This window comes from Polyodon spathula, chromosome 2 (assembly GCF_017654505.1).
Source record: "Polyodon spathula isolate WHYD16114869_AA chromosome 2, ASM1765450v1, whole genome shotgun sequence".
NCBI classification, from domain to species: domain Eukaryota; kingdom Metazoa; phylum Chordata; class Actinopteri; order Acipenseriformes; family Polyodontidae; genus Polyodon; species Polyodon spathula.
In genome coordinates this window covers 79,242,293-79,254,666 of record NC_054535.1, presented here as the reverse complement: position 1 = coordinate 79,254,666, position 12,374 = coordinate 79,242,293, and the positions used below count along the sequence as shown (strand labels likewise).

The 12,374-nt window shown below is 37.0% G+C and overlaps 1 protein-coding gene across 3 annotated transcripts in view; it reads left to right on the top strand.

The window, feature by feature from the left end:
* LOC121301606 (rho GTPase-activating protein 24-like) overlaps positions 1-12,374 on the top strand; it is a 137,943-nt gene that overhangs the window by 17,455 nt on the left and 108,114 nt on the right. The window lies entirely within an intron of this gene.

The window sequence follows — 12,374 nt, the reverse complement described above, 5'->3', positions numbered from 1 at the left end:
TTAATGCCATATAGTTTGCAAAAACATTTAAAACACTTATATAACATAGAACAAGATTGAAGATACCAAACATCAATAGCATACTGTAAGCTGTGTAATTGGTTTCTTTTTGATTTTTGACTTTATTTATTCATGATAATTCACCCCAAAAGGCACAAAACTTTATTGCAAACATTTAAGTTCTTTTCAGTTGAAGTCCATTGTTTGAAATAAACAATGTTGTTTGATGTCCAGCTGCTTTGTTAAAAGCTTGAGTTGAGTGGGCAGCTTTTGGAAAGAGCATTTCCGTCCCCAGGTACTGAAAGCTGCACATCTGCTTTGATTGTGCTGAGATTAGCTCCATAAAACTGATTGGGAAATTACTTCTTCCATATGTGAAGGGAATATACATCTAACTGGAATTGTACTCTTTTCAGTCTATCCCTTAACCACAGAAGATGAATTCTGATTGTACTTGTTATTTTTCTACTGATTTTAAGATGGAATGATTTACAGTTATGGCTGGAAGCAGGGGTTAATTTCTACTGATCCGGTACCTTTCTGTCTGACAGGCCAGAGTTTTACAGTTTGCAAAATTTTAAAAAATACATAAATAACATGTTTCAAAAAAGTACTATGTACATAACATGTACAATGAAAACCTGCTTTCCTGTTCCATGAATTGACAAAAGTGTACTGTAACAATATATTTTAGGATGTGACACCTATGAGTAAGGACACTTCCGTAAATCAAGCTCAGCACATTAGGTCTGTAAACAAAAGTGCTAACCATCTTCCTTAATTATAAGATTTAGTACCTTTTTGTTTATAAATGAACCCCTGGATGGAAGAATAGTTGTTGTTGAACATACAGTGGTATCAAAGATACTAGAGACAAAGCGCTAGAGCCCTGCAGAAACAAAAATACAGCAAATATGAAGACTATTCTTTTATATAGTCATTTTTTTCATAAATTGTATGCTTTTAAATGTTTTTAAATAGCTGTGTAAGTGATAAATAATGGAGTATTTTTAAACAAGATATTAGATACTCTGAGCCAAGGCACAATTTGCACATTCCCTAATCTTGTCATCGTTCACCCGACCCTACTGTAATGTCTTGGCTTGGCAGCACTTTGATCTGGAGGAGCATAGCCAGGATACCTCTTGTGGCTGCTGAATCTAACTTTAAGGTATCTGCAATGTTGCTGTTGGATTTCTGTAGCACTGCATGCTGCGCCAGTTGCTTCACAGAAATTCAAAGCATACAGCTGCGTAAATGTTGCTTGATAACTTTCATGCAAATAGACAGTGCCCATGTTAAGTAGAGAGCAAGCACGTCAGAGGCTTTTCAGTGACTAAACATTACTTCAGATCTGATGACGTTTCCTGTTGTGCAATGCGGCTTCTCAAGATCTGAGATCAAACCCAGTTTGCCTAAACAACATGAGATTCAATCTGTTGGTGTCTTGTTTATGGAAAATAATACACAGTTCAAAAGTTCTTCCTCCATATAACATCAGAAAGTGCTTTGCATTAATCAGAATACTTATTCACTGTAAGTTATTCATTAGATTGCATGCCAGGAATAAGTGTGGAAGATGCCATTGTAAGAAAGTTGGAAGAAAATAGTTTTACTTTTAAGATGTCATAAACAAGCTTTTAAAAACATTTTCTTACCACTAATTTGCTTTGCAATATTCTCACAACTCCTTGATCTTTTTCAGTCTGTAATAAGCTCAATTTTGCTGCCAAACTACTGTAAGATAGACTAAAGTATCTGAGTCCCATGTATGCTGTAGTATCTTGGCTAGCACTGGATTCAACTATAAGTGGAAGGTTAGATTGTGGTGAATATGTACTGTGTATGTATGAAATGAGCTTAGGTAAGGATAGGGAATATTCATTGTGGTCATTCTCAGCTGGGAACTACTCTTTAACCCTCAATCAAGTGACTTCACAGTTTGTTTGACAGGATATCTGTCATTAGGAGGAGGTTGAGTTATGTGCAGACGTGCTGACCCTTCCAAGACTTAATCGCTGGCATAATCACTGATGGTGATATTAAAACAGGCGTCACTCCCTCAAAATGACTCCTTTTTCCACCTAACACAGCACAATCAACATTCACTGAAGTCACAGTAGAAGTGCCTGTAGGTGGAATTCATGTATACACGGTTTTCCTTTTGTATACCAATTTACCAACAGCGGCATATAGATTTGTGTATTTGAGGTTTGCACGGAAACATATGATGCATCTACATTTGCTTCCACACCATGCTGTGTATTCTTCTGCGATCCCATCTCGCCAGCGTCTCCCGCTACCAGTACCAGCATCACCTCTCGCTTAGTCTCGTGTACTCGTCATAGTAGTATGCGCATGCGGTCTTGTTGCTCCGTGTTAACTTAACATAATTGTCACCCGTCAACAACAACCTGGCCTTCAACTCTAAGGATTCAAGGTAAATAAAACATTACGTTTTTTTATGTTATAATTGTATTACTTTTTACATGTTACATTACCCAGTATGTTATAGTATTTGCATTGTTTTTATGTTACTGTGTTTTTCATTTGTGTTTAATGAAGGAAAATGCAACTTAGATAGGCTTTGCTAAGTGTAACCACAGTTGTGGAGAACCTAACCCCCTATTTTCCATAAGCTCTAGTATTTACCAACCGCCGTTTTGCCAACCACGGGGGTTTTCAAGAATGTAACCCCCGCGGTTGGCGAGGGATTACTGTGTGTATATATATCTATCTATATCCATATATATATATAGATAGATAGATAGATAGATAGTGTTAAATGCAGGAGCTTGGACTTTATGAATTATCAGAGTTTGAATGCAACTCTTATGCAAGTACTGTACTTTATTTTTAATTGACTGGTGTAAGCTTGTGTTTTTGTATAATATTCTCAATTTCCACTTTTCACCACCTCTTGTTGTATCTCATATACTTGAATATGTGTGTTTATATATTTATTTATTTTTTTTATAAATTTCGTCGTCACCCAGTTTTCTCCCCAATTTGGAATGCCCAATTGTTATTTGTATCACGGTTCACTGCTGCAACCCCCTGGTGACTCAGGAAATGGAGGCTGGAACACGTGTCCTCCTGCCAATCTGTCAATTTTCGGTACTGTGGATCCACAGCGAGGCCACCAGACCTATAGTGTCAGAGGACAACACAGATCTGACAGCGCCAATGCAGAACTGCAGGCACCCTATCAGCCACAGGGGTCGCTGGTGCGTTGTGAATTGTAGATTCCCCTGCTGGCCATGGTCAGGAGGAACATAGCCTGGATTCAAACCTACGATCTCCAGGCTATAGGGCGCATCCTGCACTCCCACCAGAGCGCCTTTACTGGATGCGCCACTTGGGAGCCCTGTGTGTATTTATTTTCACAATGTACAGTACACTCACTTTACATTCACTAGGTTCAATGAAGCAATGCATGTGCATTAGGTAGGCCATCAGACTTTTGTGCCATACTCACAATGTAGCCTTGGTGCTTGTCATATGCTAGTCATCTTCCAAAAGCCATGAGTAAAGTAAGGCACCTTTTTATTTCCAGTACCACCTGATTCCTGTTTGTGAGGTAGGCAAGCGGTTTTCCTGATTCCTTTTACAGTGTAGTTTTATAGATCCATAAACAATTATTCTCGTAGATCCTGAAGAAATAAATTGGGCTGTTGACAGTTAAGTTTGTGTAATCCAATTGTGGCACTGGTATATTAACGTACATCACACCAGTGTATTAGTGACTCCCCCCTTTTAAGGGCCCCGCAAATATGCCTAGAAAATCGACTTATACAGTGTTTTTTATGGCATGTCAAAGGAAGTAACAGAATTTTTGCAGATGATTAGAATGGCCCTAATTCATGAAAAACCTTAAAAGTTTACAGCAGCTTTAAAATTAATTTGGTAGCTCACTGGTAACCAATGTAAGGACCTAAATGCTGGTATAATGTGTTGAGAACGACGAGTATGAGAAAGCAGTCTGGCAGCTGCATTGTGGACAAACTGAAGCCTCCAGTTCAAAAGGTTCTACTGTAAAATCATGCAAGCTGTGCATGTTAATTTAATTATGTCTGGTCAATATAAGGTTAAAAAAATATATGAGCAATCCAAGAATATGGATAATAGATTATGGGTGTTTCCTTTTAATAAATCCTTTTGTCAGCTTTATTTTCAGAAAAGCACCGGAAAGTACCTGTGGGTGGTCAGATCCTCAACCGCCCAAGTGGGAAAGCATTTAACTTGTCATCCAGCAGTATGAGGGCAGCAAGTCATAAGGAGATATTTAACAGTGCAGCTGTTTTGCACTGATAGTTAAACAGACTGTTTTGATGAGAAATGAAAGTCTCTGGAAGTGTTTCTTCAAATGTACAGACTGGTTGTGTTGATAGCAGTTCAGCTTTAGATCAGATATGTATATATCTTAAGCATTGTATTGTTTGTATTAAGGATGTCAGCCATTGATGTTAAAGTATTTGAACACACATTTTTAATAATAGTTGTATATCTCTTTTATAGTGGAGGTTCACTTCCTCCTAACATAAGCACACTCATACCTACCAAAACTCCCAAACACGTTTGTGTGAAAACTGAGCATACAGTCTCCATGAAGATCACATATCCCACTGAAGTTACAGACCAATACCATTGTTCAGGTAATAAACACTATAACACAAGTTGGTGATGTTATCTTGGCACTTATAGGTACAAACAGGTTTCAACTAGTGTCAAACAAGGCCTGTATTCTGAAAAAGAGATATCTAGGTATTACATTTGAAACAGATTTTTAAATGAACCAGGTAAAATCCACAGCTGATTTGACAAGCAGAGGCTAATTTCCATTTGTTTTACATACTCTCTTGTGTTTATGAGCTACAATGCCCTGCATGTCAATGGATGCCATTTAGATGATGGTTATCAATTCACCTGAAAGCCAAGGCTGCATTTCAGAATGGCAAACCTACATACAATTCCATGCACTCTTATTTGAAGGCATCAAAACTTATTCAGATAACTCTTTGCCAAGTAAACTCCCTTCAGCTGCTTAGAAACATGACAGACCTGCCATCACCGTGGCTGATTCTGGAGGTGTAAGGGTTAACCTGTGTTATTTATGCAACTATAGAGCTATCTGAGCCTAACTGAAAATAACAATTAGACTGTCAAGAAGCTGAAAAGTCATATATTTTGTACAGTTAAATTGTTAATCTTCTCTCATGTCAGACTTACTATTTTCACATGATGGTGACATATATCAACATTGAAAGGTAGTTTTATTAAAGGTAGTATTGCAAGTTTAGACTTTACTTTAAGTCACAGCTACATCGTTAAACCATAATTAGGTCGTCATGTAACGCCAGCATAGTACTAAAAGGAAACTTTGTAATCAATGAAAACAAACATTTGCTGTAACAATAATCCAACTGTCTTTGTTAGTACTATTATATTGTATACTATATGTTATATATTTAAATTCAAAGATATGTATGTCAACTCAACTGGGTGTCCAAAATATAATGGCATATAAGCTACATTAGCATTGCACTAAATTATTCTTGTGTCCATGACAGCTTTTTTTATAACCATGCAGGTTTAATCATTCTGACAGGCAATCTTAGAGAACTGAGCTCCATCCTTACCCCCGAAATAGTTGAGATGTCTAATTAGCCACAAAAATTGTATATTGATTTTTTACACTATACGTAAGGGTCTGTGTATTTATTTGTGATCTGACCCTGGACCAAAGTGTCAGAGATTCAGTAAACTGGATCATCCAGAAGTTAATGAAAATATCTGAGAACTTTCTGATACTCCATAATAGAAGTCTATCTATACTCGTGACTCCTGGTTATATTCCAAGTAGCACCATTCTGAAAACATGTGATTTGTACAGAAAGGTATATCAATGTTCAGTCAATGGCCTTTGAACTACAGTACACAGTTTTCAATTGCTGCTGACTATGAACACTTAAGAAACAGAAACTATATATATATATATATATATATATATATATATATATATATATATATATATATATATATATATATGTTAGCCGACTATGTGATTTCCTTGTTATAAAATCTTATAGAAGTGTGTTTCATTTGGCTTGGTAGAAAACAACAGCAAGTGTTGGAAACATTGTTAACTGGTTTTGTATTAACTTAGCACAGTTTGCATATTTAGGCAGCCCACTTCAGCACGAGTACCCATTTTACAGCAGCACTGCACTGGCAGCTCTGCAAAGTCTTCAGACCACCACTGCTTTGGAAGTCAGTTTGCTGCCAAATGTGAAGGTCAAGAATCCCAAACCTGGAAGTGGGCGTTAGGCACGAAGAACTAGTACAGTTAAATAATACAAGTGTTGTTCTGGATTTCATTGGTGAATAAACCCCTTATACGTTTTGATCTGTGGAATATTCCAGCTAACTCAGCAGAATGTGGTGTCCTAAGGGTTGCTGGCTTAGTGAGAATAAATGAAAGTGTGTAGAGCAGATTTTTACCTCCAGTCTCTAGTTGTTTAGATGTTTTCTTCTTTAAAAAAAAACACATCACAGCCTAACGCAACAGATAATGAAACATTATTTAACTCCAAGCCAAGTGTGGCAGAGCACAGCTCAGCCCTTTAGAAATTGGCAGGGATGGGGTTAAATTCCCCTACCTGCCTAGGTTCATTGTGTTCAGGTGGCTGGGGTTGATTAGATGATTAATTAATTAATGATCAATCAGCGCCGAGCCACCTGACATAAAAAGAGGCCTCTGCTTCTCATTTGGGAGGAGGGAGTTGAGGAAGCAGGTTGGTGTTTGTGGTTGTTTGTTAGTTTGAAAGTTTTGAATCCAGTGAAGGCATTGCCCAGCCTGGAAACCTTATTTTTGTTTTTGCTTTATTTGTGTCTAAAGAGCTTTGTTTTGCTCTTGTGCACTTTATTTTTGTGGGTTTTTTTATAATAAAATTAGGATTTTTTGAATTGTAGTCTGTTTCTGGGCCTCTTTCCACTCGCCAGCCTGCCACACCAAGTTACACTCGCTCATTTATTTGATGTTGAAGTATCACCGACTTCTCATTTCATTCCAGGTCTCTCAGCTCTTCATGTTGCTTCCATGTCGTCGTACTGAGGCAGTATAAAACACAGATATGTTTGCTAGACCTGTTGTAAAGTGTGGCTTAAACATGATAGTGTAATAAAACAAAAATAAGACAGAAACTTAGTAAATACGGTCTAAAGTTGTATTTTTTAAACATCTAAACCACCAAACTCTAAAATAGCTCCACCACATGTTTAAGTTATTACATTAACCAATGTGTTAATTGACCTTCACTGGGGTAAAACACTAACAAGGTTGATACAGTGAAAGGCTGCTATTTAGATCTAAAGCAATTAAGGCCTGAGTGAATCAGCCTTATTTAGGAAGTGGGCAGGGAAACCTGAACTATCAAAAGTAGAAGTGCCACTCTAAGTTGTATTTAAATTCAAGCACAAAGACAAGGAGAGTAGAAAAAGTCTGCTAATGCCATTACTTTGTCTGTTCTTGTAACTAGATATGAGTAGTTGCTGTAACCCTTGACTACTGGTCAACCTGATCTATACTCTGGCATCTGGTGGAGCAGGTGGAATTGAATGGGGAAACTTAATTTCCTGTGGATTACAAATGGAAATATCCTGAAACATCAAACAAACACTGCAGTGGATAAGTTAATTAGACAAGCATTTGGCATTGTAAATGTTTTTATTTGCTTATCCAAGTAAAGGAAGTGACTGCTGCCAGTCAACTGGGCAGAAAAAAATATAGGACACAATGCTAAGCCCGTCAATGCATTGAAATTGACTTGGAAGTAGTATTGAGATTAGTTGGAGAGGTCAGTGGTTCAGGCCACATGCTTAGTCTTAACACGACCTTTGTAGCTTGAACACGGCCTTCCCGGTTAATAATGGATCAAAGCAGGAATGTTCACACCATGATCCCTTTTATTTCTGATGGATCAATGTTAATGTAATTATTAATGTGATAATGTTTTATTTAAATTTATGGAACAGCCAGTTCCATATATGGGCTGTTCAGATTACTTTGGATAATAGTGGCAAAGTGTTCACACAAAGCAATCCCCAAAGCAACAAGCACTAATTGGTATCTTTGACAGGCTTTCATTGTAGATAAGGTTGGGTGGGCAACTGGACTTCAAAGAAGTACATAAAGCTCTTCAAGCTCATTGCGGCTTCCAAGGGTCGAGATACCTGTTCAGTAGATTGTACTCACTAGGGTTCTGTTAGCCTGGTACCTTTTATAAGCACTGAGTCTATCATATTAAACAACATAGAATTAAAAAAAAAACAATGGAACAGTGATTTCTGACACGTAGCTGATTCATTGTCTACCAAAATAATTAGAGTAACACTTACAAAAATGAAAACAATTGCTCTAAATCATCCCCGCCTCCTGCGGCATTAGAAAGGGGTCATGCTTCTGGAATTCACAATGCTGGTGGATGGTCTAAAAACAGATAATTAGTCTAATTTCCAACCATTAAGAGGTGATGAAGCATGAAGATAAAAACTACTATTAATTGGCCAACTCATTGAAAGTAATGTCTTCATTCATTACACAACTCATTTGACTAATTACCATGACCAACATTGGTTTAGGCATCTGTCCCCCAGTGTGTCTATATCAGATAGCGCCCTATCAAATTTCAAATGCAGGACAACCCCAGCATTGTTTTTTTGTAATATTAAAAATGTGTCCTTAGAACATCCTATCTTGACTTTACTGAAGTAGCGGATTTGTTTTTTGCAAGGAGCTTTGAAATCTGTTTTTTTATGGTTTTGTAATCTGTGGAATTTGCAGAATGGAAGAGTGATGTCAAAGGCTTGCTCACGCGTAGGCATGGTATGGGGCTAGCATGTGCCTGCTCATGTATAGTCTGCATAGCTAAATCATTTCACAAAGAAATTATTGTAATTGAAACATCATCATGTAATGAGATATTGTAATAATACGTCTTCAACGAGTCTCTATTCAATGCAGTTCTCTGAGTGCATGTAGAACCTTCCTTTCTAATTCTGATTGCATGAATTTACGCTACCAGTTATCCAGAAGGATAAGTGTTTTTGAGAACAATGATTGTTATTGATATGCCTATATTTTGGTCCAACAAGCAGTTTTTACCTTTATCAGAGTTATGAAATAAAAATGTGTGTCTACTTTATTTAGTTTCTAACAGTTGTATTCACCTTTTCTGCTTCCACACAGCTGGGGGTAGAACTCATATTATCGTCAATATTGTTCTTGTATTATTATTATTATTATTATTATTATTATTATTATTATTATTATTATTAATTAGTCATTTAGCAGATGCCTTATGCAAAATGAATTACAGAGGCTAGCAGGTGAGCTATGCATCACATCACTGCAGAGTCACTTACAATAGGACCTCGGTTGTATGTCTCATCCAAAGGATGAAGTTTATTTTATGAATATACACAGCATATGTAAATTGTTGTTTTTTTTTAAATAAAAATTTATTTCTGCAGAATGCATACAATGTAGGCTGTTTTTAATAGGTATTCCTTATGAAAGTCATTTTGAGGCTTTATCGTGGTTTTTCAAAGCTTATACTATGTATTTATCATACACTAGTTTTTTTTTTTTTACCTTACTTTACCATACGTCTCTGTGTTTTCACCATGATTTTCAATGATTTAACAGGTTTTACTATGCTTTAATTTATAAGGAAAAAAACAACAACAAAAAAAGCAGAATGGAAATGGATCAGTCTCCAGCTGCTGCCCTATTCCAACTCATTCAACAGAGGATTATTAAATATAGTCACTGCAACACTAGTACAGAAGTTCAGCACACTGCTTTTATCCAATAGTCTGAATTTACTAGTCTGTAGTAATGTACTGTAAATCATCATTTGCAGAGCAAGTGATGTGCCCTGCTTTCAGTGTTGATGGGTGATTGTAAGGATGAGTTGACACAGTTGCAAGACAGTGTGACAAAAGCCATTTCTAGTGGTATCAAGGCAGGGCTTTGACTTGCATTGACTGCAAGTCCTGAATTTAGGTTATACAATAAGGTTGCAAGACAAAATCCAAATGAGAAAGCAAGTGGTCTCCTGCCAGTCTCACTCCATGAGGCAAGCAATGAGGGAAGTGAATCAGCATGACTAGTAAAGGCACCATCATCTAGCTAATGTTTAAACTGAACGTGCTGTAGTAAAGTAAACATGAAATTAGGTAAGAAGCAGGTCAGCTGGTATCATATATAGAGGTATTCATATTAGAGGTGAAAATATTCATGTTTTTTTTTTATTTTATTTTTTTATGTGTACTGTTTTGGGAGAAAATCTAAATATCAGCAATGATGATTTGTTTCGAAACAAAATCCTATTACATTCTGAGCATCCTGTACTGTGTTCCAGCTTTGTCACCTGTGACCAAATCTATGAAGAAGTCCAGGTGACAAACAACTTAGGTCGAAGCTTCTTCTTAACACTAACAGTTGGATTTTGCTCTTCAATCTTTCCTGAAGCATTATTTCTTCATTCTGTAGTGTATTATTACATTGTGTAGTCTCATTTTATTGCACATATACAGTATATAATGTGTTACTCTGTTATTGGCCTGTGGCTCTGCTGCTCTAGTTCCTCTGGTCCTTGGTCTTAGATTTTGTTTTACGAGTGTGTTTGTTTTTTTTTTCTAACCACCACGGTGCAAATGGGTGTTTAATAATGATAAGTTATGTTGCGTTAAGAGAACCACTAAAACATCCTGTTTAAATAAAAATAAATAAAAAACATGAATTTAAAAATAAACCGCTTGCTGCTTAATACCCCAACAACAAACAGGTAAACACTTGTGGGAGAGAATGCTGTTGAGCTTTAATGCTTTTTCAATTTAAAAAATAAATAAACAAGGCTGTGAACCGCAATCATTAAAAAGTATTTTTGTGCAAGTGTTCCCCTGGGTCTGGTGCGTGTTGCAGGGTTACCAGGGCATTTTACGAGTGCTGATTTGATCATTTTTTTTATTCAAGGCCTGTGACGCTGAAGACACTCTTAAAAATAATAAGAGGTAGTCCTCTGTGACAGAAAGACAATGATTCTTGGTGGTAAATCTCCCTCCCGACCTGCGAGGGCGCTAAGTAGTGGGAACAGCGTACCCTGGACTACTTGGCTTGACACTTCATTCCGAGGGTTAAAAAGAAGTCGGTCATTATGAAAAGGGGTGGAGCTTCAGTACACTAGCTCATCGACCCAGAAGAGAAATGATGTGGCAGCAGCGGATTGGAGGAGCGGCTGCAATCGTTTACTAAGGGGCCATGAGTGATGGTATAAATAGGGGTCGAACCGATATAATCTGTTCCTTCGTTTTGGTTATTGATAAAAGAACCCGGCAGGACCTCTATTGTGAATATACGTATCGTGAGTGTTTGTTTGTCTTGTCTAATTGTTGCTTGTTGTTATTAGACAGCTAACTGTCGCCAGAGGCCAGCACAAACAGCACTGCACTGTATCACAAATAACTGTATTTGCACTACTAGCACTAATTCACGCACTAACAGGCTTGTGTATGTGTTTTGTGTTTAATGTGGGGGTACAATAAACAGGACTATTATTTTAGGACCAAACCAGGGATTATAAAGTAAGTAATACACACCGCTGTATTACTTACCAACTCTATTGTTTATTGTTTGTTTTGCCGTCAGGCACTGGACAGAAACCAAATAAAACAAACCTTTGCACCTGGATTATAATGGTCTGTCTGTTCATTGACCACCTGCACCTGCACACTATTAACCACTTTGCCACAACCTCATATAGAAAAACATAACAGTAAATACCATCTAATGTGTGTAAAAATGACAGCGAGCATGCAGTTTCCACAGCTGTTTATAGATGCGTGTTGATCTTTAGAGGTTATACACCTCACTGGATCCTTACGCGTGATGTTGTGCTGGGATAAGACCACAGTATGAAAGAGAAACATCTAATGGGGCTAGCATGGGCCTGCTCATGTTAGTGCAGTCTGCATAGCTAATCCCTTTCACAAAGAAACCGTGTTTTGTTGAAAAGAGGATGGAATTATTGTAATCGAAACTACTGATCTTTTAATGAGATAATAGTACATTCTAAACAAGTCTGTATATTGTACATGTTATCCTAGCTGTGTTGAATATACACTGACTGTTTTCAATAGATTGCGTATTAAATAGGTTGTCTATAAAGAAAATGTTTTTTTTTAAAAAAAAACACTCAAACTTGTTTTTTATTGTAATTATAGATCAGTAGTTTTTCAGATTCATCTATTTTATTTCTGATTGGCTAGATGTTTTAGTTTTCAGACAGGATGAATTATAAAAGTAGCTGCTG